The sequence below is a fragment of the Zosterops lateralis genome (assembly GCF_965231275.1).
Source record: "Zosterops lateralis genome assembly, chromosome: 1".
Lineage (NCBI taxonomy): Eukaryota > Metazoa > Chordata > Aves > Passeriformes > Zosteropidae > Zosterops > Zosterops lateralis.
The window spans coordinates 39846829-39873738 of record NC_139762.1 but is presented as its reverse complement, the minus strand read 5'-3'; the positions used below and the strand labels follow the sequence as shown (position 1 = coordinate 39873738).

Genomic DNA, 26910 nt, shown 5'->3' with positions numbered 1-26910 from the left:
GAGGATAGAGGCATTGAAACACTTACACATTGAAAATGTGTAAAGTGAAATTTCATGTGTTGTTCTGGATTTTGAATTCAGGAAAGATTCAAACTAAAACAGCACAAAGGAACAGCACAAAGAGCGTCACTGAGAGCCTTTATCTTAGCAGAACAGGCTAGCAAAGTGAAACCCAGTGCATAAGATAGTTCCTTGATAAATACAACAAGGAAGGGGCTGGTACAGAGGAATGCTGGATAATTAACCTAAACAGTGTTGACACATGAACAAAGTTAGCACCAGATGTCAATTTTAGCAGAAAGCAGTGAATTGACTCTGAAACTAAAGTTAGATCATCCATGTTACTAGAAGCAGCCTGCATCTCAGCTCACATTCTCTAAATGAGTTCAAGAACGCGATCTGTTCTTAACCAGGCACAACGTCAGTTTTGTAAGGAACTTCAGAGATGAGCAGGAGGATTTGCACTTTCCTTTCAAATGCCTGAGCTTCTGAAGAACCAAATGCAACATTTTTGGAAAGGACTTTGCAAGGTATTTGACAGTCCTCCTCCAGCATATCATCAGTCTTTCAGCAATCGTCCTATACTCATGGATCCTTTCCTCTTCAGTTACAGAATTAGAGAATCATAGAATGGTTTGGGTTGGGTCTTTCACTAGACTAGGTTGCTCAAAACTTCATCCAACCTGCCCTTGAACAGTTCCAGGGATGAGGCATCCATAGCTTCTCTGGGCAACATGTTCCAGTGTCTCAGCACCCTCATACTAAAGAATTTCTTCCTAATCTAAACCTATCTTTTTAAAGCCATTGCTTGTCCTTACACTGCATGTCACTGTAAAAAGTCCCTCTCCAGATCTATTGTAGGCCCCCTCTAAGTGCTGGAAAGGGCTCTTAGGTGTCCCCAGAGCCTTCTCCAGTTCTGCCCTTTAGATTTTCTCTGTTGAGAGTTGATGTTATATATGTTCTCCATGGTCCTGCCATCACTGATGCTGTGCTGCTTTCCTGGTTCAGCTGTATGGGAAATCAAGCCCACACAGCAAGTTCATCTGAAGGAACTTGTCTCCAGGGACTGTTGTGTCAGACTGTGTCAAACGGTTGCACTATTTTTTTTTTCTCAGCTTGCCCTGTTGCTGGAGCAGGATTTCATGGAGAGCATCCAAAATGCATGTCAGTGTAATATTGGTAAATTTTTTGTTTATGTGTGACTGAATGTGAATGTGAATTGATAACCCCATATTGTGACAGAAGGTAATTTTAATGCCGTTCTTACTATTTTTGTTGGCCTTTACATATTTCTATAAATACTGTGTAATTGAATGAATACCAGACCAATGAATGTGGAAGCCTTCTGTGTCTCTAAATGAAAACTTTCAGATATAAATAGCTTCAAAACTATAAATAGAAAAATCTCTATACTATATTTATCACTGACCACATTTTTCCCCTTTCATTGCATCTCCCATTTTATTTTTAGTGATGCTTACTTAAAATAGTTTCCCTGCTTTCCTGTTGGCCATTTTATGGCCACTGTGGAATCCAAGTGATCTCTAAGCCAGATGGTAAGGAAAGTGTTCCTTACTTGAGCAGTATGAGCCTGAAGTCTTGTCTGTTCAGACCTTCTTCACTGATGGCATCAGCTTTGTCTGTTTGGTTGATTTCATGTATATATTCCTTAACTGGTTTCAAAATGTGATTCCAGCCTTGTTCAGGACCTCCTGTTCTTCTTACATTGATGTTATTCTATATTATGTGATATCATGGACTAGAACGGTTTTCCTGTCCTTATCAGGTGGGAATATTTTTTCCTACTGGTAGGCCATCATGATGATTCCTTAACTTTATATCCAAGCAGATTGCTGATGCATCCAGCCAATGACAGGTAAAATGGTGTGTGTTCACATGGCTCTGAGACTCTGGGGAATCATGGACTCATTTAACCATCAGTCTTTATGCTTTGAGGTATGCCAGCATCTGCAAGCTTCTTGTTAATTTTAAATGCAATCGATGTAGTTTTATTTTTATGCAGCACCTTGGGATGCCTACTGAGAAGGGCTCTTAAAATAGGTGTAACTTAATGTGCTGTTCAGACTTCTCATTAATCTGCTTGTCTTTACTCTTACCCAGAGGTAAAATACAAAAGCTTCAGAGGGAGGAGTTTGGAATAAAATGATAGAAAAGGGGGCTCTGAAATAAAGACATTTAGTACTAAGGACTAAGACTAGCAGTGGAGGAAACAGAACAGGATGTTCAGAAAGTCCAGGCCCTTTGGCATGAGTTAAGGAGCTTGGACAATAAGCATGGCTACAGTGAATTTGTGAAACAATGTTTGTCTTCTTAAGCTGAATACTGGAAAGGATCCATTTCACACTTTGCCTTTGCCAGCACCCTGATATCTATTGTAGCACTCATCTTCTGGTCTCTTTATTTTCAGAGAAAAGTTTGACTTTGTGTTTAGAAGTTATTTGTGCTTCCTGCTTTCTTATGGCACTAACATGATCATTTTGTGGCTACAGGGCTAAACTTGAGAGTCTTAATCTTTGTTCCAGCTGTGCCGCCCTGCTTCTGATGTTTGTATTTTAACTGCAGCCATGGGCTTAAAAGACTACACTTCCACTTTGCTTCACCACTGCTTTGTCTGCATGGGTAAATTAGTCAGGGCCAGGACTCGTATGTTATGATTGTCCATATTGTTTAATTCCTAGCACATTCCATGACATGATTTTGGTCCGTGCCAACTAGCACACTCCCAGATGACAGCTGTGGCAGGATGGCGTGGGAGAGAGGCTGTTCTCTACAGGCATTATTGAAGAGGTAACCATGTTTTGCAGGTGAAAACAGTGTAAAGATGTGGATTGGAACTGGCTTTGCCTTTCTCCCCAAGCCTCTGGATTCTGCTATATTTTATACACTAGGACCAGTCTCTCCTGATCTTAGCATTTGTGAAAGATACCGAAATACAAACTTTTGCTTCCTCATTACATCACTAGGTGCTGTTATCCACAAGAACATCAAGCCACCTCCTCCTTCTCCCTGTGGGCCATCTGCTCAAGCTTACAACAACACTTCCATAGTGATAAGATCTTTTATCTTTGAATAAGAGTCAGGTTAGGGGCACAACTCAAGTTTTAAGTCAAGCTAGTTCACAATAAAACTAATCCCTCTGAACCTGAATGAGCCTTCCAGAGAGTGGTCTTCCATCAGGCAGCATTTTTGCACTTAGTGCAAAGTAGTAGCTTGCAAAGCCAGTGTTGTCACAAGCCCACAACAGCAAGTTAGATAAGTAATTGCTGTTCTGGTATGTATGTGTTTGCCTGTCACACAGGGTCATGATGTTTGCACATAGGGATTGTACATTTGCTTTCATACAAGGATTTTTTTGAATTTCATACTTATAATTCACTCTTCAGGCTTTGTTTGTTGCACTTTACATGAAAATAGGGAATGTTTACTTTCGCCTCTGGGATTTCTAGTTTGTGAAGCCCTCTGCAGTTCTTTGTTATGTAAGGGATTATTGAATTCCAGAGCATTTCTGATGCATTGGCTGAATGTGTTTTTCCAAAAATTGTTTGTATAAGGTGCACATTTGTATGAAATATTCTTTATAAACCGTGATTGCTCTCTGTCTGACTTCATTTTTAGTATCTGAGTTTTTAGTTGCAGATGGAGATATTATTAAGACCATAGTCTTCCCCACTCACTGTTGCAAATATTTTTTCATTTAGGTAGTACATGGTGTGATGTTTGTGGCCTGTACATCAACAGTAGCTACAGGCTGCACAGACCTGGGGTTTTGTCTTGAAAATGGCAGGATTAGCTGCACAGTGAGCCTGTTATCTACCATCAAGATTTAAGCTCTTGAGCCTGTTCTTGGTGCCACTGGAGCAGCAAAGGAAGAAACCACTGCTGAGTCATTGGACTAACCAGTATAGGTTTCTTCATCATGACAATCTGTCTACAGCACTGTTATCGAGGGGGTTAGAACACTGAGCAAAAGGGATTTTGTTGTGTTAGTGCTAGATGAAATGGTGCTTTTACAGACTGATGTGGTGGGCAGGTTTGAGGCTAATGAGAGCCATGACTGTAACAGTCACACAGAAATTGTTAGGAAAAAGAAAGGCTGTGAGAGGTGCAGGGTCTCCTGTATAAACTCTGTTTACAGTGGTTGCCAGTCTATGCACTCCTCTCCATATTCCATATATGAAGAGACTGAAAAGTCAGTCTGGAAGAGATTGTGCTGACTACAAGTTTCTGTAGCCTTTGGTGGTGCCAGCTGCAAAAGTAGGCAAATCCGGCTGCAGTGGAAGGGCGTGATGGGGCAGCTCCAGCCCAACTGCTACCCTGGAGGCGTTTTGGAGGCTTTGGCTGGAAGCCGTGAAATGTGTCTCCCAGGGGAGGACTGCATTGCAAACAGACCTTGCCCTTCCCTGTCGGTGGATTCCTTTGGCAGTAAGCTGGCATCAGAACGCCTAAACATATTTATGATAAGCTGCAGTGATTTTTTTTTTTGCCCCTCTTTGAGATGGATGTGAGATTTGCATTGTGTTCATTAATTCATCGCACATATGACCCTTTCAAAAGGTCTCGTTATAGCAGCCATTCATTAGTGGTGGCATTGTGCCTGGCTGAAGGCCAGGTGAAAACATGTTTCTCAATTTCTCACTCTTACCTGGCCTAAACCAAATATTACCAGCTCCCCATTGATTTAAGTGGCTCTTGATTGGATCAAGCCTGCTCTGTTGTAGGAAACAAAGGACTGGAGGAGTAGTTCCTATGTTTCCTTGGAGTTCAGCCTTTTTAAAGAGGAGAACTGAGAGGTCCTCTGCACCCCAACCTGAAGGCATACCTTTGAAATAGGATGCTTGTTTACGTGAATAAAGAGATTAGCATTAGAAAATGAAATAAACTTTTATGCGTGCTTGAGAGGACTTTTTCTTTTCCCACAGAATTGTGGTCCTTGATTACTTGGTCAACTCTGTGTAGGAGAAACCTTTCTGGGGAGGGGTTAATGTACAGGGAGAAAAGCCCACTGAACAAAGCAAGCTTTCTGCTGAAAATTATGAGTTTAAAAAAACATAAAACAGCTTTATCTGTTCTAATTTTATGCTTTTTTTTCAGGGAATAATTAATTTTTCTTGTTCATCTTACTTACTTACTTTTCATAGGAAAAGGAGAATGTGGGATCACTCAGTAAACAAGAAGTCTCAATAAGAGCCACTCTTTGCTTCAGGCAGCAATTGGACCACAGCAAATGTAGGCAGACTTGTGTTAGCTCTCATGAACTGTAATGACACTTAGATTGTTGCTGAACTAAGTATGCAGGTCAATGGGCAGGTCTCTGCATCCCATACTGGAGTTCTTACTGCTGTATGATTCACTGCTTTTAGGACCTGCATTAGTAAGATTAAAGTCAGCGCTGCTCTGCCTACCTAGCTCCTTCCTGCAGGGAATGCGGGGGAAAAATTCTTGTGAAATCCTGGGCACACTGAAAACAGGGAGAGATCCACACTTACCTTGTTGCAGTGATTTTGAGGCTTTTCTACACTTTCCTGTGGGACAGATTGCTGTGCTGCCTGATTTTCGTTGGTGTGGTTCAAACATCAGTTATTGTGTTCCTACCCTTGTGCCAAAAATCACAGATGTGGAAATCTTGGACACTGTGATTTTTCACAGCATTCATGACAAAAAGACAGTTGGCTTCGGAGATCAGAGGCATCTTTGAATATGAAAAAAGCTCTTTTGAGTGTATTCTTCCTTTGTAAATGCAGTTGCTCATTCAGACCGAAGTCAAGTGTGAGTACCCTCAGCTGGAACCCTCTGCTGCAGTGTGGTCTTGCTCCTGTTTACAGTCAACGGGGGTGTTTGGGCCACTGCAGCTCGTTACCCAGGCTTTTCATCAGCTGCTGAACTTCATTTGTTTTCTGGAGTTTACTCCCTTAAAAATATGGTAGCCATCAGTAGAAAAACAACTGAAACAAGAAGTGTCGGACTTGTTTTCTATTTCAGGTATTACATGGTTCTATAGCAAATAAGAGGTATAGATTATTTCATTTTATTCAAACAAATAATTTGCAACAGCTGGTAAGGAAGGAGAACAGCCATGAGCTGAAAATAAAATTTACAGCACAGTTCTGTGTATGTTGTCAGGGAATCATTCCCATGCAACCCAGTAATGGCGCAGAGATTTCAGGGATTATGTTCAGATTAAATGTCATCAAGAGCTGAGCCTTGGCAGTATGCCAGGAAGGTCATATGAGGAAAGTCCCAAAATTTTACACTCAAATAAAATTGTGTTCTGCTTAATAATCATAATACACAGTGTATTTTAGCACAAATAATGACTTAGGAAATCTCATCATGATTTTATTTTCAGAAAAATTATTATTTAGTTTAGGTTCAAGGATTTTTCACTGCTTTTTGGGATTTAAGACTACGTCAGCAGTTTTGTTTGGGGGTACAGGTTTTTTCTTGGTTGCATGACATTAAGAAACTTTAGACCGAAGTTTTACAAGTTTTAAAATTCGAAATTTTTCATTTTCAAGATAAACATGAATGGAACAGTAGCCTGCTAATGCTTCCACTAGTAGTATTATTTCCCAGAAACACCCCTGTTATTTTTAAAAAGTCTAAAATGCTGTAATTCCATGTCAATTATGGAAGATTATTATTGGGAGGGAATGTGAAAATAGTTACAAATGCATAGTTGAGAATTGCTTTTTCTTTTATTTATCTTTGGTTGGTCTGTACCATTCCAAGGAAGGAATATGCTGACTGTCTAATAGTGCATTGAGAATGTCTCATTTTGGTTTAATCTGATCTGTTTACAGTAGATTGGTTTCAACTATGGAAGGGAATTCTTTCCCTAGGGGATATCTGTACATGGAATTGTAGAGCCTTAGCTATACCACTTGAAATAAACACTCTTTTAATCTACTTGCCATCTCTGAAAAAAAAAAAAAAACCTGAAACCATTTTAAAAGTGATTTCTTAAATCTCTTAAGTGCTCTCGAATGTGATCCTACTATGCACATGCCTAAGGGTATATAATGATTTTTTCTGTGTTGTTTCATTTGTTGCCTGGCACTGACCCCAGCAGTGGTGTGGGCACACTCTTTCCTGCCGCCCTTGGTGGCATCAGGTGCTGTGGAGAGAATTGTCACAAGACTTTCTTTTGGGTGTGACTAACCTCCAGAATCAAACCATGGCTCTTGGATTTGATTTGCCAGTGAGCTTGAACAAAACGGAGCAAAACTTGGAGTCATTAGCCAAAGCAGTGATGAGTCCGTGGATTCAGGGCTCCACCTTTATTTTCTAGTTATATATGCATCCCATATATGTAAACCTTCTATTAGGTATACTCTATATACTTTAGTATGTGTTTATATACCCAAGTATGCATGTGTGTGCGTAAGCATATGTGCATGCTGAAGTTTATTTTTCCTTTTCTCTGCCTCTCCTTTTTGCTCACCTTGCCTGCTGCAGCGAGGCACAAGACAGGAAAGGAAATTGTTTTAGCTGAGGAAGGCCAGCATTGCAATGGGAGGGTCTACAAACTCCTCTTCAGTTCATTAAAGTGTAGAGGTTGGGAGATAATGATCAGAGTTGTCAGATTCTTGAAAGGGTCACAGTGATAATAGTGGGATCAAAAGTCAAGCTGAAAAGCACCAGGAGCTGTGGCTGGGTGCAGCAGCAGGACCCCAGGCTGGGTGCCCAGGCTCCTGAGGCAGAGGTGCTGCCAAGTTTTGCAGAACAACAGATTCAATTGGTTTGTTATTTATGAAGGGTACGGTATGCAGCCCTCAACATGTCAACAGTCCTTTAAAGTGCAGATTAGAAATTCCTTTAAGAAATTCCAGTTAGAAGTCAGTTCTTTAAATACTATGAATAAACAAGGTAAATTCATTAATTCTTTTGATAAAGACTTGGTGTTGTACGATTAATTTGTCCTGAATTATTGATAGGATTTTTTCCATTACTTTTCTAGACCTTTATTTAAACTGCAGTCAGTAGAATTTTACCATCCTACATCCCCAGACAAACAGTAATAAATCAACCCTTATTTCCTTATTTGCTCGAAGCTAATGTGACAACAAATAGTCTGTTCACATACATTATTTCTTTGTACTACATCATATGCAAATATTTCAATTATTATCCTTTTATCTCTATAATATTTTAACAACATGATACAACATGTTTCTCTGATAAACTGAGGTACATAAAAGCAGCTTCACATCTACATAATGCTTTAAGAAAACATTCCCTCTATTTCAAGTTAAAATATGTGTTCGGCTTGGGAATATGCTCATAAAGAAACTTAATTTGCCTTATTAAGAAGCACTTGTGTATTCTCATAAGTTTCAATTTTTATATTTTTTTTAAATAATAATTTTATCACATTTTGGACTCCTGCCTGCCCAAGCTGCCTGGGGCTGGCAAAGGTTTGGTAAGTTGAGTTCTGCAGTTAAATTGAGTTGGTTTCTTGTTTATAAAGGACGTAGCTTGACTTCCTTGCCGCTTTTTTTTTTCCCCCTTCTATGAATATTTATGTAACTGGATGTTTATTTTCTAGTATTAATCCTTGAGAACGATGGCTTTCCCTCTAAAGCTGGTAGAACCCTGAAGACTGATGTTACCCCAGCAGGGTTCATCCAGCTTCATACCCGCACAGTGCTGTGTCACCAGCATTGTTTTTAGGCAGGATTGCTTTGAGGGCCTGTGAGAATCCCTTGGCATGGTGCAGCCTCACCCTGTGTGAGTGGCTGTGTCCTGGCCTGTTTCAGTGCCTGTGCTGTCACAGGGATGGCCATGGCAGGTGCCGTGCTGGGTGACGGAGGTGACCCGTGTGTGTTGTCCACCCGTCGTGGCTTCCTCAGTGCCAGGTGAGTGTGGGGTGCTGAGGGCTGTGTGAGGTTGCACTGGTTGTATCCTGAAGTATTTGAGTGTTTTATCCTAATGTGTAAAGCAAAATAAGCGAGGGAGGAGTAGGTATGTCTCCCCTTTCCCAAAGATTGGAAGAGAAACAGATAATGATAGAAGAATTAATTTCCTCTTATCTCTGGCTGTACAGTGTCAAGGGTTTTCATAAAACCAAATAACATTCCTAAACATCTATTTCCTGGAGGGGTGTGAAATAGCCAGGTGTGCTTTGTGTAAAAGCAAGTGATTGTAGCCTGAAACATTGCTGCAGACGCTTCATGAGTCAGATCATTCATGACTGCAATAACGAGATTATTCATGGCAGCCTCCTCATTGTGACAATGGTCCTTTGTTTGAAGTCTGCATTGTATGTGTGCTATACTTCCGATTTGAAGATTCCTTCTCTGCTAGAAAACAGCATTGCAGCAGGGAACCAGAAGTGAAGATCAGTGCTGCTAAGTTCAGGATGTTACTCAGTGCTGGAAATAATTGGGAAAGTTCATAGTTGGGTTAAAAGCTGTCACCTTGAACTTCAGTGGGATGGTACTACTTCCTGTTGGTCCCGAGGTAGGTTTTTAATTTGATTTTTAGTGAGTTGTCTTTTGGTTTTGTGGGTTTTTTTAAACTCTTATCATCTGATTAGAACTGATTAAATACTGCCAAGCGAGTTTTGTTGCTCATGATCATACAAGAGGTGTTTTGTCTTGATAGCGACTGTCTTTTATGTACACAGCCATTTTGTTTAAGGAAAGGAAGAACAAAATCACAGCATTTCTTTACTGTTCAGAGTCAAGTTAATTTTAAGTTCACTCATATTCTTAATTTTTAAAAGAAATTATTCTTGTCTCTATTATATAACTTTTATGAGGTCCCTATGTTAAGAGGCGATTATCTCCCACAGCAAGGTGATGGCACTTTGTGGTGGAACCATGACCAGGGTGTTTTAGACTTAGGTGCTAAAATATGGCTTGGATTTGTACACCTGGGTGGTCAGGCTGAAGCCAAGGCATGTTGTGTTCTTGATCTTTCCCCCAAGTGGAGCATCCTTGTGTGATCTTCCTGTGCCTGGTGCACAGAGCAGCTGGGAAGTTCATCCCTGGTGAGGCAGGCTGGGGAGCAGGGGGTACAGGAATCCCCTGCTCCTGAGGAGTCCCACAAAGCTTGAAGGCAGCTCTGGTGGCAGCACTGAGAGGGGACCACCTCTGCCGCCACTGGGAGGAGGACAATGGTGAGTCAGGGGTGACTTTTGGGAAATGGAGAGACTATCCCAGTGTGGCAGCAGCACTTCAGAGGGAGTCACCAGAGCTGTTTGCTGCAGCAGTAGAGTTGAAAATAACTGTTTCCCATGGTCAGCAGCTTGTAAGTAAAACACAGAGCAAACTCGGTTCTTGAAAAGCACATCTGAACTGAAAATACTGCTTTTGTTTTTACTTTTGATTCCAGCTTTTGTCCTTGAAGCTCAGAGGTTTCCTGGTGTTTTCTTTTGAAACTGTGCTGTTTCATGCAAGGCAAACAAGACTAAAATAAATCCAGTGGAAGCGTTACAGAGACTCTGTCCTTTATACGGGCATGTGGTTTTTATTTTTTTACCCCCAGTTAACTATTATATTCTACAGCAGAAGATTTTTTGGATTGTTATGGATGTTAGCTATGAATTTTGAGCTCCAGTATCAATTTGAATTCCAGGTCATTTTGGTGCATAATATTTATATGCTCACTTTCAGAAATAATAAAGAAGGATTTAATTGTTTGACAGGAAGAATAAAGCATTTGACTATTCTGTATTGTGTGGGGTTGTTATGACAGACTTCTTTTGGTTGCACAGCATTCATATTATACATCAGTGGGGTAATGTTACATTATCTTATCTGTTGGTACTTCTACAAGCAATTTCATCACTTCATTAAAAATTTTCAGTAATCTGAAAGGTACTTTGTGGTAGATACAGTAATAATACATATGTGATTTTGTACAGTGTTATGTAGGTCTACATTTTCTGCATCCTATAGCAAGAAATAGACTACTGTTGCTCTTGAGGTACTTCCAGGTAATTGAATATAAAACCTGAATTCTGTAGTGAAGTATCTTGTATTTGGATTTTGGCCATTTCATTTGCAGCTGACAAAATTGCTTTCACTGTTTTTGGGAAGATAATCTAATTGACTTTGCTGAAACAGGGATAAAATTTTTGAGGCCAATTTATTTACAAATGAGATTAAATGGGAATGCAATAATACTTTTTGCCCTAAGCAGTTAGTAAAAGGGAGCAGTGTTTACTTATTACCTTTAACACACATCTAGATCAGGGATGTTTAAATTGCAAGTTTTCATTTAGGCTTGAACCATGAGTTTATTTGACCTTGCTATGATTGCATTAACTTTCCCTGATGGTGTTGGAAATGTGGCACATCTTGCTGTTTTTCCACTGTCTTGGAGAGTGGATTCACTAGGTGTCAAAATTATGCATGACTCTTGGAGAGCCATGAAGATGCATATTGATCTCACAACAAATAGCTGAAGTGTAGTTACTGCATGTACACAACAGAGGAAATATCTTGACAAGAAAATCCTTCAATTTCCACAAAACTCTTAAAAGGAAGAGTCACATGAAAATATTTTCTCTAAATTGTTTGACAGTGCCATTCAAAAATGAGGTGGTTTGTACTCCTACTTGTTAGATCAAGCACAACCAGATAATGATAATGCTTAGACCTGTGATTATTCATTGCTAAATTTATTAATAATGGTATTCTTTCATTCTTGTATAGTAGCTTTCCAAATCAATCTCTGTAGTGAAAGGCAGCCTGCTCATATTTTCTCTTTTACCACCATAGCAATCTCCTTTTTCTTTTTCTTTTTCTTTTTCTTTTTCTTTTTCTTTTTCTTTTTCTTTTTCTTTTTCGTTAAATATTGTATAAAAAGGATGTGAAATTTTAATATATAGCCTTGCTAGGGAAGAGAGTGGAGGGAAATAAGATAAATTAGCCTAAAAGCAAATTGAAGTCTAAAACTGAAATAAAGCTCTTAATTGAACTGAACTTTGAAATATTTATCTAGATCAGTAATGATTTCCTCTGTGAGCACTGTTTAAAAAAAAAAAAGGAAATCTGCTCTTATTTGCCTAAGGTTGAAACATATCATTATTAAATATATGTCACTGCTATCAGTGGATTATTCAGTGGTTAATATGTAACAATCCTTCTTTATAGTGGTCAGTTTATTTGTATTAAAGTTTGCTCTTTAAGACCTTCACAAATGTTTAGGAAAGAGGAGGAGGAGAGATTTATTTTCTTAATGTGGTGGAATTAAAAATAAAATAGTACCACTAAACCTATTTTAGGACTGTTTAGAGGAGATTTCTTACACGTGCTTTCATCAATACTTTATCCATAAGCATCATTTCCACTTCTCTCATTTTTTGTCAGTCTGCAGTAACTATACCTCAAAGGTATCTTCACTTCATTCTGAACTTCACCTGGGCTTGGGGTTATTCCATCCATACACAGAGGCCTCAAAATACTTGTCTACTGAAGTGTTTTTTCTCAAGACCTCTGGAAATCAGTCTTGCTCTGAGACTGAGTTGGTCCATTGTTCAGCTCAGCACTAAGTAAACAAAGCATCTTCGTATTTAATAGGAATGGAAATGCATTTCCATGCTCATGAACTTCTACAGAGAAATCCATTTGCTCAGTCTTCAGCATAACAACATCGTTGACACAATTTCTGGATGCTTAGCATCTTTTTTTGACATTACTGGAAGAATTTGGAATATGTAGTAAAGGCCAATGCACCGCACCATAATAAGCCTGTTTTTCCCTGTATTCCTCTATCTGAACAATTCTTACTTGGAACAAGTGATGGTACCATGTGATTGAAATATTTAAAGTTACAAATGTGTAGAGGGGCTGTTTTAACATTGTCCAGGAGACAATGCTATTAACTCTTCTGCATGTACACACCCTTCTTAATCACTGAAAATTTCTTAAGGAATTTCTGGGTTAGTGTGAGAGTTTGGCTGTAGAGCTGGAGTAACTGAACTTCAAAGCTGGAGGAGACCTGAAATTTATCTGGTGAATTGTCATCTGTACACCACAGAGATGACCTGGATCAAAACTTTACCTCTTGGAAGGGTTTCAGAACAAGTAAAAGCAAACTGAATGCAGTTTTTGAACTTCAATTAATTTTATTGGACTGTTGCACTTGGAAGGATCCTGGCCAGCCCATATACAACAGCACCAAAGTAGGCAATGATCAAGACAAATATCTTAGTAGGCAGAGTCACAGAAACTTTTTGGAAGCATCCTTTAATCTGGTGGTGTGGCATGTGTGGAATCCCCCAGGGGTTACTGTCATTAACTACTCCCATGAGACTCCTGACCGAGGAGGTTTTTCAACAGCAAATGTGAATCATGAAGCGTGCCTTTGATTGATTGCAGCCTCTTGTTTGGGAATGTAATTAATGCCTGGGTTCAGCTGCCAACACACTGATGCCTAGTGATACTTGAGATGTCACAGAGGGTGTCCCCCTTGGCCTCGAGCAGTGGCCCTGGAAGGAAGGGTACCTCTGTGGGAGATACCCCATAGTGTTGAGGTGGTACTTGGAAATAGGCAGTTGGAAAAAAAAAAAATCCCTTCCATCAGGAGAGCCTAGTGTTGTTTGAGTTTGTATGAGAATTTGGGATTTTTTTTTCATTTTCATCCTTTTGCCTTTCAGTTTTTCCTCTGTTATAAATACAACTTAAATGTTTCTGTAGAAGAGGACTAGATTGACAGCAAAGATACTAGCCACTTCTCACAAGGAAAGAATTATTAGTCTAGGTCTTCATGATGTGTCATAATGGCCAATGATAAAAATACAGCATTTTTTCTTTAGTCTTTTTGATGTGGAGATTAGCAAATTGTAAATTAGTTTCTACTTTGGCTGCCGATATCCTGATTATCAAACTGGAGGGTTCTTAGGGCAGTTCAGCAATGCTTTCAAAGCATTTCCTCTTGGATGAGATCCAGAGGATTCCAGCATGGTCGTTTTGGCACAGTAGGTTGGTTTTATAAAACAGGTGTCTACATGTGTGCAATAAATCCAGTTATGCTGATAAATCTGAACAGATAATTGAAAAGTGTGCATTACAGTGAACAAGGCTGGTAATTTACCATGTCAGTAAAGCAAAATATAAGCAACATTTCTGTAATATGTGTAATGTTCAGTAATTCTGTAATTTAATGGCTCCATTGTGTGAGCCATTTTTAAATTCCTGTTCAAGATGTTCTTGATCCAGATGTTCATATATTTTATTTTATTTCTAGCTGGCTTTCAGTTAAAATCTGCAAAACTGATTCTCTTCTTGCTTTACAGTGGTACCAGCCAGTCCATGACAAAGGATATAAAATTAATGAGGAAGTGGACAACTGAAACATACACATTAAAAATATATGTAGTAAATGAAAATCATCAGTAGGCTTGTATTACCAAAGAGTCACTTTTCCAGGTGATGTTCCAGTCTATTCTTTGAAACAAAAAAGCTTTTTAATCCTGCTTGTATCACTTACATCAGACTGTTGCTAGTTAAGTTGCTAAGATTCAGCAGTATCTCAGACGGTCTGGAAATCTTAGTCCTGGATTCTGCAGTGATTTAGGATGTGTGCTGAAGCTGAGGATCAGTCAGTCAGGATCAGTAGATGAGTGTCTATGTGGTGTAACTGTACCTATAAAGTAGATCTATATGGTATCTTTACATTCAGGATCTATGTATGAGTTGATTATTTAAGAGATGTGGTCTCCATAACTCATCCAATGATAGTCCAATCCCTCATTCCTTTAAGTGCTCTGTAAAAGTCCAGCATTCTTAAGATGCCACCTGAGTAAGAGCTGATAAATGGGATTGTAACAGACTCTTTTCCCCTCCTTAAGGTGAGTTTTCCTTGCACAGGCTCTAAGAATATTGTCTGATCCTGAGGAGACTTATCCTAAATGCCTTTGCTCAGGGAAGTGCATATATTGTTCCTGTTGCCTCCCTTCCTCCTGCTCAGGATATCCACCTAGAGCTAAGGGTAGCTTGGTGAATTAACAACGTTTGCACTTTATTTGAGGCTATTTTCATCGTCATGGGTTTAGGAGCACAAATTCCCTTTAGGATCTCTCTGAGCTGTGAGATACGAGTGAGGGAGCTATTCAGTACATTGTCTGAAAAAACAGGTATATGAATCCTCTTCAAACTGGGAATGTAATTTGAAGTAAATAACTTCTTTTATGTCCTCTGATGCAATGATAGCCAGTTAATCTAGTTCTCTTAGCTGAGTATTATGGGGGGTCTTCGTACCTAAATTCAAATATCTAAGGATATTTGAATTTAGGATCTGTAGATGAAAGGTTTGATGTCCATGCAAAACACTATGAGAACAATTTGTGTGTTGTGCTTAGATTCACCTATAATTATGTTTTGTGACCAAGAGGAGAAGGAAGTGTGATCTACAGTGTTGAGATTTGTGATGTTTTCCATTAGTTTTGACACTGGAAACAGAGTTGGAGCTCTTGTATTGTGTGTTGCAAGTCTCCCATAGATGAAAATAATACGGAGAGAGCAGGAAAAGCACAATAGTGACAAACCATGCTTATAAGAGTGTTGTGTGATAATTCATTTTAAGTCAAATAGTGATGTACAAGTTTTTGTCTATGTTCTTGGTTTGGGTTCTTTTTTTTTTTTTTTTTTTTTTTTTTTTTTTTTTGTGTGTGTGTGTGTGTGTGTGTGTGAAGTCTAAAGTTCCAAGATATGCAACTATTGATTTTTTTTAAAGAATTAATGTTAAAACTCTATACTTACTGCCAAGTCAACACATAATACAAAAATAAATGAAACATTCACACAAACATTCGGCGTATCATTTCTGTGCCCAGAAAGATTGGAGTTTTTATTGCCTCACTCAGCCATTGTGTAATGACCCAGCATTTCTGCTGGTGAACAAGATTGATTTGTTGTGCAAAACTGATGATACTAATTACTCTACTTGAGCTTTTTTCTTATGTCTCTGCCCAGTCCTTTGGTGGTGATGTGAGGGTAGGCTTCCAAGGCTGAGGTGCTTGCAGTAAATCTCACAAAATCACAGAATGTGCTGAGTTGGAAGAGATCCACAAGGTCCAACTCTTAGCCCTGTGCAGGACCATCCCCAAGAGTCATCTATATGCCTGAGAGCATTGTACAGATGCTTCTTGAACTCTGTCAGGCTGGTGCTGTGACCACTTCCCTGGGGAGCTGTTCCAGTGCCCAGCCACCCTCTATGTGAGGAATCATTTCCTAACATCCAACCTAAACCTCCCCTGGCACAACTTCAGGCCATTCCCTTGGATCCTGTCACTGGTAACCACAGAGAAGATATCAGTGCCTGCCCCTCCTCTTCCCCTCATGAGCCTCTTCATCTCAAGAGCATGCACATCTTCAGAACATGAGTATATGGTATGGGTGTTATACTTGTAGTGTCTTGGACCTTATCTGTGTAAGAATATTGGAGGGTTTATGCCCTACAGGTTGAATATGAGTGGAATGAATGAAGAATTGGATGGGAGTTGAGTTTCTTATTCCAACACCAGCTTTCAGGTGTAACTGGATTGAAATTACTCTGCTTCTGGTTTAGAACTAGAAAAGTTTTTAGAAACCCTTACTAAACAGAGACAGGGTCTAGATTTATCATCTGGTAAATGGAGAACAGTCCTATGCTTTCGGCTCATCCACTGCATATATTCTCCGTAGTAATATGACAAATGCAAAAGTAGTTTGTATCACATACTAATGTCTTGTTCTTGCATGGATACAGCCTCAAAATTACATATTATTTTTAAAACAGTGAATGGAGATGGACAGGAAATCTGAGACAGACCAGACTAAGGAAAGACAATGCAGGCTTTATTGATGATACCTCCAGTACTCAGAAAGAATTGCACTGGTTTTTGTCAATGTAAAGTACATACAATACGAGCAAGACCATTCATGCCAGCCTTGCCTTGTGATTTTTTTCAATGATGATGCACACCCTTTTGTACCAGAAGGGAAAGAAGTTAATTAAGTCCTTTACAAATATATGTGAAATACGCAATAAATAAAACGTTGTAAGAGTGCTGCTTAAGGGTATAGTGTTCATATGTCAAGCTCAGAAGAAAAGTCCAATTACAGTCCCCACACAATGAGTGGTTTATGTTATGTGCAGTGCAGGTATCAAAATAGTTTTCTTCTCTTGATATATTGGTAATTTACTGTATAGTGGCATAAGGTAGTGATTTGTTTTATGGCTAAGATCATGGTTTAGTGTTAATGCTTTGTATTCTTCAGACTGAAATGGTTTTGATGCCTTCTCTATTTTATTGAGGTGTAGTGCTATACATGAATGTATTTTACCTTACTGATTCATCAGCTTTTCATAACTGCATCTGAATTGTCTCAAATACCCTCCTATCCCAAATCATTCAGCTTGTGTTACAGTCACTCAGACACCTTCCTCACAGCTGCCTGTCTTGTCTGATCATCTTTGCTTTTATTCTCTGACAGAAAGTGTAATCAGAGGACAATGACTTAGTTTTTGGTTTGTTATACACTAAAAACTTTCTACAGTATTTTTATCTACTGCTGTTGTCTCATCCAAGTGTTATAAGTATCTCTTGTTTTTCTCCAGTTAACTCCCCAGCTCTCTCAGAGGTGAAGTGATCTGTCCATTAGCCATATAAAACATTGTTGTCTAGGCAAGGAAGAGTTATTTCTCTTAGTCAGCCTAGTGTGGGAATTTGAAGAGACAGAATGTAATTAATTATCAAGTTTGAATTTTGGCCAAGGCTCTATTAGAGATGAGAGTTACAGTTTATGAATTTCTTTTATTCTTGTGATGATAGGATGAGCAGGAGGGAGACGAGAGTGGGGTTTTATGCAAACATAGAAGTTTGGACTCTTGCTGTGGCAGCGTGTTTCAGTTGTCATCATGTTAAACTGGACTGTTTTATGGGGCTGTGGCAGGAGAATGGGGGGTAAAAATGATAGCACAGCTTCAAATGAAATTGTTTGCAGGGGAAAAAATGGTTAATTATACATAAATCAAGCTCACAAAAACCAACCAGAGCATGAAAGAGCTACAGTGCATGCCCTCTGCCTTTCACAGACTCTTTCCAATTCACTTGGTGCTTTGTGTTGCTTTTCTGAGGCAATTCTTTTCTCTTTATGTGCACCAACACACATTTTGTTATAGTTTGTTGATGGTAATTTTGGGACCACATCTAGCAAGTCTCTAGTAGGCTGTTTAGCAATTAGATCAAATATAAATCAAGCAGTTGATGTATAAATTATATTTTAATTCCTCTACCATGTCTAGAGTTAATTTTGTAGGGAAGGAGTAATCACAGAGACAAGTATTAAGACTGAACTGAATGGGAGGAGAAGCTATTTGTCCACCAAGGCCATTTTTCTGCTGGGTTATTGGGAGCATATGCCACATCAGCCAGCACTAAAGGAAATAGTCTTATGCAATAGAGAAACAGGACTGGAGAGTAGATGATCTGTCTTTGACAAATACCTCTCCTGTGAATTTTCAGTCATGCTCCTTTTTACCATTAAAATTCTTCAAATGTTATCTAATAGTTTATATTAAAATGATGGAAGAAAGTAATTCAAGGTTTTAACTTTTCAGAATCTCTTGCTTTTATGAATTTGTCTTCTTAAATGCATGGTGTGCCAAGTCCCAATATGTTTCGGTTCTTAAATAATAAGAAAATAATAATTCACAGAGAATGACATCTGTGTTTCTTCTAAGGAAATGCTTGGATTCTGAAAAGGTTTTAGTGGTGTGCTGTGTAATGGTTCCACCTTCCTTGTAAAATAAGATGTACTTTGTTCTGTTAAAATTAGAACTACTTAAGAGATGCCACCCTTACTATGAAATTGCAAATCGTCTCTCCTGGGAGAAGGTGATTTTCCTTGCTGAAGGAAAGTTGACATTGATAAGCATATAATCCATGAAAATAGTGTTGTCATAAATGGATATTGAAGTTTCTATCAGTGGGAATAAATAATACTGTAGGAGGTAGGAAGAAAAGGAGGGTGCAACTGCAAAGCCAGAATTCCTCTCCATCTTCTGCCTTTAGGACTAATTCATCACATAACCAACTAGTTGTGTGAAGTGGAATCCACTGCTGAAAGGACAACAGGTGAATGAGATAGAGAGTGAGCCAAAAATTGAAAGAAAAAAAATCTGTGTATCTTTCAAAGACTGATCGCTGGCTACAACCTTGAACCCCCAGTCACAAGAAGTTTTCTGCCTTACTTTGTTCCATTGCAGCTCTGGACTGTGGTGTAGTTGCACATGCAATGCCCTCTCTCTGTTGAGCAACCAACACAAGAAAGTTCAATAATTAACCAACACTTGGCTACTGATCAAAAATCACAGCAGAAATCAGTGAAGACCATCACAAGCTCTCCCATGCTGAGGCAGATTACCCATCCCACTCTGTGCCCACAGAGCACAGCAGTTCAGGGATGTCCTGTCATTGCCTTCTGACCCTGGGTGTGCTGACATGGTGCAGCTGTGGTGGAGCAAACTCACCAGGGCAGGGTCCCACCTGTGGCTGCTCTGCAGGCAGAGGCACGGGGGTATTTGCCCACTCGGATTCTGCTGCTGCTGCTATGGCTGGATAAAAGGTGGTGTGTGTGCCAGGCTACACAGTAGCTACAAAATAAACAGTTTGACTTTCTGAAGGGTTTTGTTTAATATTTTGTTCTCACTCATGATGAGTAGCTCCTGCCTGCTCTCCACAGGACTAATGAAATGAAGTTCTACATAGCTGGATTTGTAAGGAAACAGGGAAGATTTTCAAAGGCATATTTCCTTAAAAAACTCTGTAAAACTATCTACCTGATTGCTGTAAGAGGTACCTCAGACCACATTTCTCATTTTTTATATGTACGTTTCTAATCGTGGAAACAGGGAGTGTAGTTTTATATAAGTGTTAAAAGGTTTCAAAAAAGTGTTAAAAGTGTTTTTCGTGATTAAACAGAGGTTTATTTCTGACTGCAGTTTTGGGGATGTTTCCAGTCTCAATAACAGGATACCTCTGGGGAGTGGCCTAAATATTTAGGAGCAGCATGTTTTAGTCAGTATCTGAGAACATTAGCTTTGAGTTGTATGTTTCTGACTTAAAAAGTTATTATATCCTTTTAAGTACATTTTATTCTTGCTTAAGGGCTGCACATATACAACAGAGTTTGCAAAGTCAAGTGCTGCACCCCACCCATGACCCTGTCTATTTCCTTTCATCATAAACTCATTATCAGTCAGCTAAATCCTCTTCTTTTAAATCTCTTCTTCAGGGGATCCTACTCTCTTCTTCTGCATAAGTTGTCTGTATGGGCCAGATATACCTTATTTCTCCTCTTTCCAGTAGTTTTTCCCTGCTGGAGTCAGCACGGTCAGCCTGGTCCCACTCTCTGTGCTGCCTGACCTCCATCCTGGGCTGTGGAACAAAGGCAGCAAAGACATCTCACCTTCCTCTCCTCACATGAGGATAATGCTCATCAGTGGAACCCAGCATTAAACCCAGTATCTAGCACCTCTCACAGATTTGCAGACATTTGGAGTGCCATCACATTTGAACTGATTTTAACTGGCCTGGCAAGAGCAACTTCCCTGGCTAAAATGTACTCTCTGCTATTTAAAACAAGAGGGATATTTGAATTCTTGAAGATAATATTTCCTCATTGCAAAACAGTGCCTTTTTTTTTTTCTTTCCTGGCTTCTGTCTTGGAAATAATTGAGCCATTTTGGTTAATGTAAGAAAAAAATAGCCCGAACCACACATCTAATGTGGAAAGTTTCAGCCCAAACAATCAGTCTGGCAAAATTATAAGCAAGTAGAAATCAGATTTATAGGAAGCATTGGATAATCCTTAGTCACTGTCTGTGTCACAGCTCCCACCTGTGTGTATTGAATTCACAAGACTGCTTTCTTTTTGACATGCACGCACTCTCATCCTGTGTATTCTGCTGAAATGCCTATCACTTAAATAAATAATCCACTTAACCTGCCTAAGAATCACTATCTAAATATGACTGCAGCTAATCGCACGTGTTGTTAAACCTGTTAATTGCTTATCATCTGTTTGCGTAGATTGCGTTTTATAACAGCAAATGGAGGACCAAATGCTCGGTTATCCTTTATAATTTTTTCTCTTAGACATGTTTTAATAATTACAAAAATTTTGTGCATTCTCAAAAACATACAGTAAATTTATAATATAAAAGCTCAGTAATTGAAATGCTATTGTGACACAGAAAGCTGTGTAGCAATTAATGGTTCAGGAAAACAATAAGTTAGTGCAAAGCCTTGAGTCTTCATTCTCCTAATACATCATTTTGTTTATTTCCATACTATGTTCGCAGTGGGAGTCAGAGGAAGCCTTTGGCTGAATATTCTCTACCCCTAGCTAAGAGACTCTGTTGTGTTTTCATTACATTTGCCTCACATAATCACTCACTGTTAATTTCAAAAAGCCTTTGATATTTCTGCATGTGTGTGTCCTAAACAATAAGCTGGTCCATAATGCAGCATGATTTATTGCCTTCTGACCTTACATACAGCTTCTCCTTGTGGAAAACAGCTTATGAATCTGGGTGTTAACTGCAGCTTGAGTAGCACAGAAAACTTTCTTCCTGTGTGCAGTACCTGCATTCCTAGGCAAGGTCAGTGATCTGGTCAAGTGAGGCTTTTTTGTTTGGATGGCCTGTCTTGCCCACATTCCTTATAATAATTTTTTTCTTATATTCAAGTATGCTTCCCAAACCAACTCTGCATGTGTGGAGAAGTTTCAGTATTTACTGTGACTGCAGGCTGGTGTTGCAGTGCATCTAGACTCAGTACTCCTAGGACGATATGGAAAAGGCCAGTGTGCTATGGAAAAACAGCAGCAAGCATGAACATCTTTCCTTCAGCTTGTTTGTTTTGATGGGTTCACATTGTGCCACCAGAACAAGTCTGATGTAAGGGATGCTGGGGCAGGAAGGCTGAAACTTGCCAGAGACACCTGGAGAAGGAAGGTGGTGTGCAGAGAACATTGCCTTAAAGCTTATAATTTTCAGAGGAGCTGTCTGCAGGAATGCTGTAGGCGTGGAAGAATGATTATCTCAGGAGGTTGCACTGGCTGTACCCTGGGATATACACCCATTTGTGGGATGTTGTCACAGTGTTGTAGGTAGAACTGTGTAAGTTTAAGTGGCCTAACTGAACCCAGAAAATCATTGCCCAGCATTAAAAAGCTGGAGTTAGGAATTTGAGCCAGGAATCTCTGCTACTTTGTTCTCTGGTAGATAGATACTTGTTGCATAAGGCACACGGGAAAAAGTTAGAAGAAAAAAAGTAAGCAAAGAATTTGGAAATCCAGTATCTTTGCACGGGATATATGATCAAAGCCTGCTAGAAACCTTTTGTGAGAGAAAGAATGTGCGGTTAAAATAGTAATTTGTGGTTCAAGCAGCTTCTTTTGGAAGAAGGTGGCTGACTGAGTCTCCAGGTGCTAATGGTAAGAGTGGTAGTGGTTACTTTTCTGTTTCTGCTCACTGTCATGGCTTGGCCAGTTTTCCCTCCTCTGTCAGTCTTTTCAAGGTGGGCAGAGCCGAGGAGGATTTTATAATGGCACCATGCCTTGCAGTCAGTTCCAGAGTAAGTGGAAATAATGGAAAAAGTAATAAGAAGGCAGCATTAGTGAGGCAGGGGGACAAAAAAAAAGGAGAGTACAGTGGTACTGCCCTGTTCTGTGGGAATGAAGGATCACACATCAGGGGAAAAGCTGGCTGTCATAATATGGAGATCTGCCACACACATGCTCATGTGCTGATCATGGTCAGTGACCTCATCCATATGCAGGCCTGGATATCACAGTGGTTAGGATTTGCCAGCCAAGGACTGACTCTGGAGGAAAGTGAAAACTGGCTGGTTTTGGCAGAGAATCCCCACTCTTTGCAGAGTCATTTGGAATATTGTGAAGGCTATGAATCTTAGAGGCTTTTCTTTGCAGGGCTTTAAAGGTGGATGGCAGATGAAATAAGTTCATTTACTGTTATTTAATTCCTCAACTAAATCTGCTGTCTATTTGTACCTGCAGGAGCTCACTGGTTTGCATTCCTGTAATGTGCTCTTTCTCTTTTTTTTTTTTGGGGGGGGCTATCTTACTGTAGAGTCCCCAAAATCTGATACCCCACTAAGTCCATTGAGACACAGAGGAATGGTGATTCCTATTCCATGTGCAGGCTGATGAGAATCACCTTGGAAGAGGTCATGACAATCTGGAGCAGCGATACAAGTCTAGGCTGAAGCCTCTATCCCTGCAGGTGCTCTCAGATGCATGTGGGGTCGTCAAACTGTTTTATGTGAGCTGGGGCTTGTTCTGTAACTCAGCATTTCCAGGCAGGGAAAGGCATGCTAACAGGACTGCTCTTTCCCAGCAGTGAGCAGTGCTGCTCAGCTCTGTCCAGGACCTGCCAAGTCCTCATTAACATCTTTTGCCTACTCTTGACAGAGTTCTGGGATGGCAGTGGTTGGTATTTCCATTTAGAGGGACTGATTTTTAGTTTCCTTTCATAGTTCTGCATCTAGCAGTCCTTGCTAAAGCATACAGTAAGTATATATGAAACTCTCCTGTGGTCCCCACAGCTCTGCTGTAAAGGCAGAACTGTGTAAATATCCCAAGAGACAGAGCATTTTCCCATAAATTCTTTGCCCTGTTTTCAAATTAACTGGTGATGGATGAGAGGGAAGAGGAAGAAAAAGAATAGCATAATAAAACTCCCCCATTGCATCACTTGAAATTCTCAAGGAATGTTCGTAAAAATTGATGTTGCTTCTCCTCAAGCTGCTGGGGGGCACAAGTCTTTAATCAATTAAATTCTCATTTTTAGATTCTTTTTTTTTTTAGCAAGGTTTCTTAAATGTCTTTGTGCCATTATGTGTGCCTGGTGTTACTTTTCTAGCTAAAATAATCGGATAAATTTTGCATATTTTAAGTATATACTAGATAAGCAAATAGTAATGGGAAACATGAAAGTATGGTTCACATTAGGAATTTAAAGTTGATGTAATATGAATGGGAGCCATATGAGTTTGAATTGTTTGGCTAGTTTAGTTCATGCAGTTGGGAAAATAATGGAAAGGAAATCTAAGTATGTGTGGTACATTTGGTTATTGTGGATAAAGCAGAATATCGTCTAAAATTACATATTTCTTTTTGTAATAATCCTTTCCAGTCTTAGAGGGCAATCAAGATAAAATAAGATCTGTGAACTGCCATTTTCCCTGTAAGCTGTAAAAAACTTATTCTGGTAATTTGTTCATGAGTAGGTGAACGTGGCTGTTCTTATTGTAGTCCTAATTTTCATTTTGAATAAGGATATTAATCTGGCAGACTGTACTTGATTTGTGTTTCAAAAAAAAAAAACCCAAACACTGGTGGGATATGTGTAGGCCAGATAGGAATAATTTTATCTGAAGATACTTGCTTCTTTAATAACAAGACATCCCTTCTTCTCAGTGTGGTTTATCCCACTACTTTTTTCACCCATTTCAACTCCACCAAGGGCTGGTATCCTGAGAAGACCTTCATTCCTTGCGTTTTGTGTCTGACCTCCCAACAGTAGTACTTGTTTACCTAGGGAGATAATTGTTTTCTGGAGAGCATCCAGCTGATAACTTACTTTTTCATTAGACCCCTTTTTCCTATTAGTTATCTCCTGTTAGTTGATCTGTGTCATTTGATAAAACTAATTAGGTAATAAAAGACTGTTTCTGAGCTCCTCCCTTTAATTTTGGCATGGTGAAATGTGCTTCTTGGCACCTTGCTCTTTCCACATAAAGACAGCCTTCAGTTGACAAACAACATTAATCCAAAGGAAAACAAGCCAGTTCACGCATCCTCTCTTGATATATCCTTGTGCCAGAACAAAATAGTTCCTAACAAATTATTTGTACCAAAGATAGTGACATAACCCTGGCTCTGTTTTAGAGTTTTGCAAATGTTTGCAGAGCTTCTGAAGAGGCCAGGCTAAAAATACTCAATGAAACCATTCAGAATTCTACTAAAAGCATTTTGTTTCCTAGGACTTTCCTCCCTTCTGAAAATGCCCTCCCACAGCTGCATGGCATTTATTAGAAGGTGATGAAGGTATAAGGTAGGAAATGATACTTTATATTTTATTTTAAAATTTAGGCTAATTTTCAGGCTTCCTTTTAAGATTACATAAATTTTTGTAAAGAAAGGGATATTTCAACGGAAAGTATGCTTATTACTAGCTTCAAATTGAAGTATAGTTATCCAATGAAAAAGGCTGATCAGATTGTCCTTTATGAAAATGTTCAGTGTGAAGGTTTGAGGTGTCATGATATGCAGCATTTCAAAGACAAATAGCCAAGAATTGCCACTTCTTTATGGACAGTGGCCTCTGCTGCACCCTAATGATGTAGGAATTTCCTGAGGATGCTGGTGGGATTTTTTTCTTGATTGCTGCACCCCAGAATAAAATTCTTCTTCAGAGTTTACTTGGGGAAAAGTATAGTGTCACCCCTCACTTAGAGGGGTCACACATTGCGACGTGGGTGTGGACCCTCACAGAGGACAGCAGGCAGCAGCAGGGTCAAATATGGAAAGCTTCTTTATTTTTCTGACTCCATCACTTATATACACTTTTTACAGAAGGCCACGATTGGCCCAAGGAGGTTACAACCTCCTGACTCCATTGGTCACTGTGACCATCAGTCAAGTTCTCCTCTCAGAGAACAACTATGCAAAACACATAGATAAATTCTAAAAATGCATATAGTTTGCATCAAGCAGTGTGAGAATCAGGCTGCAAAGATTCAAACACTTGAAAGCAAGAAAATGCAGGGCGACAGTATAGAACATGCTCTACTCAGATATGAGACTTGAAGAAATCACTGCAGTCATTTTCTATTCAGCCCAGAGAAAATCTATCAGAGCCAGTGAAATTAGACTAACAAAAGGATCTCTACAGTAGCTGTTATGTGTTTTGCACTGAGAAGTGTCATCTCTCTTAAAAGAATGGCTTCTACCTGTTTGGTGTTAAATACAAGCAGTGCTTTGGTCATGTCTGAAGAACTGTTTTGGTATTAGTTGCATGTTTACTGTGTGTTGTATTTACTTCCATCTCAGAAAGATCTACCATGGGGATGTTCATATTGTGCTTGCAGAAATTTGCAGTATTACATCTTCTGGGATGCAAGAGCCTCAGAATAGCAGTGTATGAAATTTTTGAAGTAGTGGTATGATAAACCTGAATAGTACCAGTGTGTGTTTGTGAGTCATGGGATAAATAAATGATAGAAGTGATAGTGAGAGTCAGTTACAGCAACAAGAAGTTGACTTGACTTGACTTCTGACTGTTTTAAAAACTAAGGGGAAAGTTCATACTTTCATTTCTCCTAATTAGATTCAGAAAAGGTTTTTACTTGCTTTTTGCCCCTGAACATTTTTTATCATCTTCTCTAGATAGTCAATAGTGACTCATGGGCATTCAGCTAAGATACCTGAGATGGTTAATATCCTCTGGAGCTGCTGCTTTTCCTAACAGGAACTGTCCTGAGAATACTGCAGCTTACAGTCTACCATAATATTAACTACAACGTATTTTGTCTATTTTGACAATCATACCTAGTGTCCCAAGCAGAGTTGATTTTGCATTTTTAGCATTAAACATAAGAGCTTTCCAGGCAAATGGCAGTTACCATGCAAGGGAATCGAAAGCATGGGCTAGCCTGCCATTATGTCAAATCTGATAACTGGTTTTCACACATAAGCAGCTCTGGAAATCCAAACTACCAAGCCCGTTTGTCCTGTGTGCTCTCCTTTAATGTACTGCTCATTTTCACTTCAGCAAGTTTCTTAGCCCTCCTGGCTGAAATTCAGTGCCACAAGAAGCCCCTATCAAAGCCTTGCTTAAATTGTGTCAGTGCTGTGCTTAGTGGCATGT

General features: G+C 39.4%; 1 protein-coding gene across 11 annotated transcripts in view; it reads left to right on the top strand.

Annotated features, from left to right (window-relative positions):
* The window catches only part of THRB (thyroid hormone receptor beta), a 167839-nt gene that overhangs the window by 56743 nt on the left and 84186 nt on the right, over positions 1-26910 (top strand). For 5 of the 11 annotated variants that reach the window (XM_083867804.1, XM_083867796.1, XM_083867803.1 and 2 more), the window contains exon 3: positions 25025-25095. The exons of the other annotated variants lie outside the window; for them this stretch is intronic. The gene's annotated coding sequence lies outside the window, so the exon portion shown is untranslated. The remainder of the gene's footprint in view (positions 1-25024; positions 25096-26910) is intronic. 11 annotated transcript variants of the gene reach the window in all.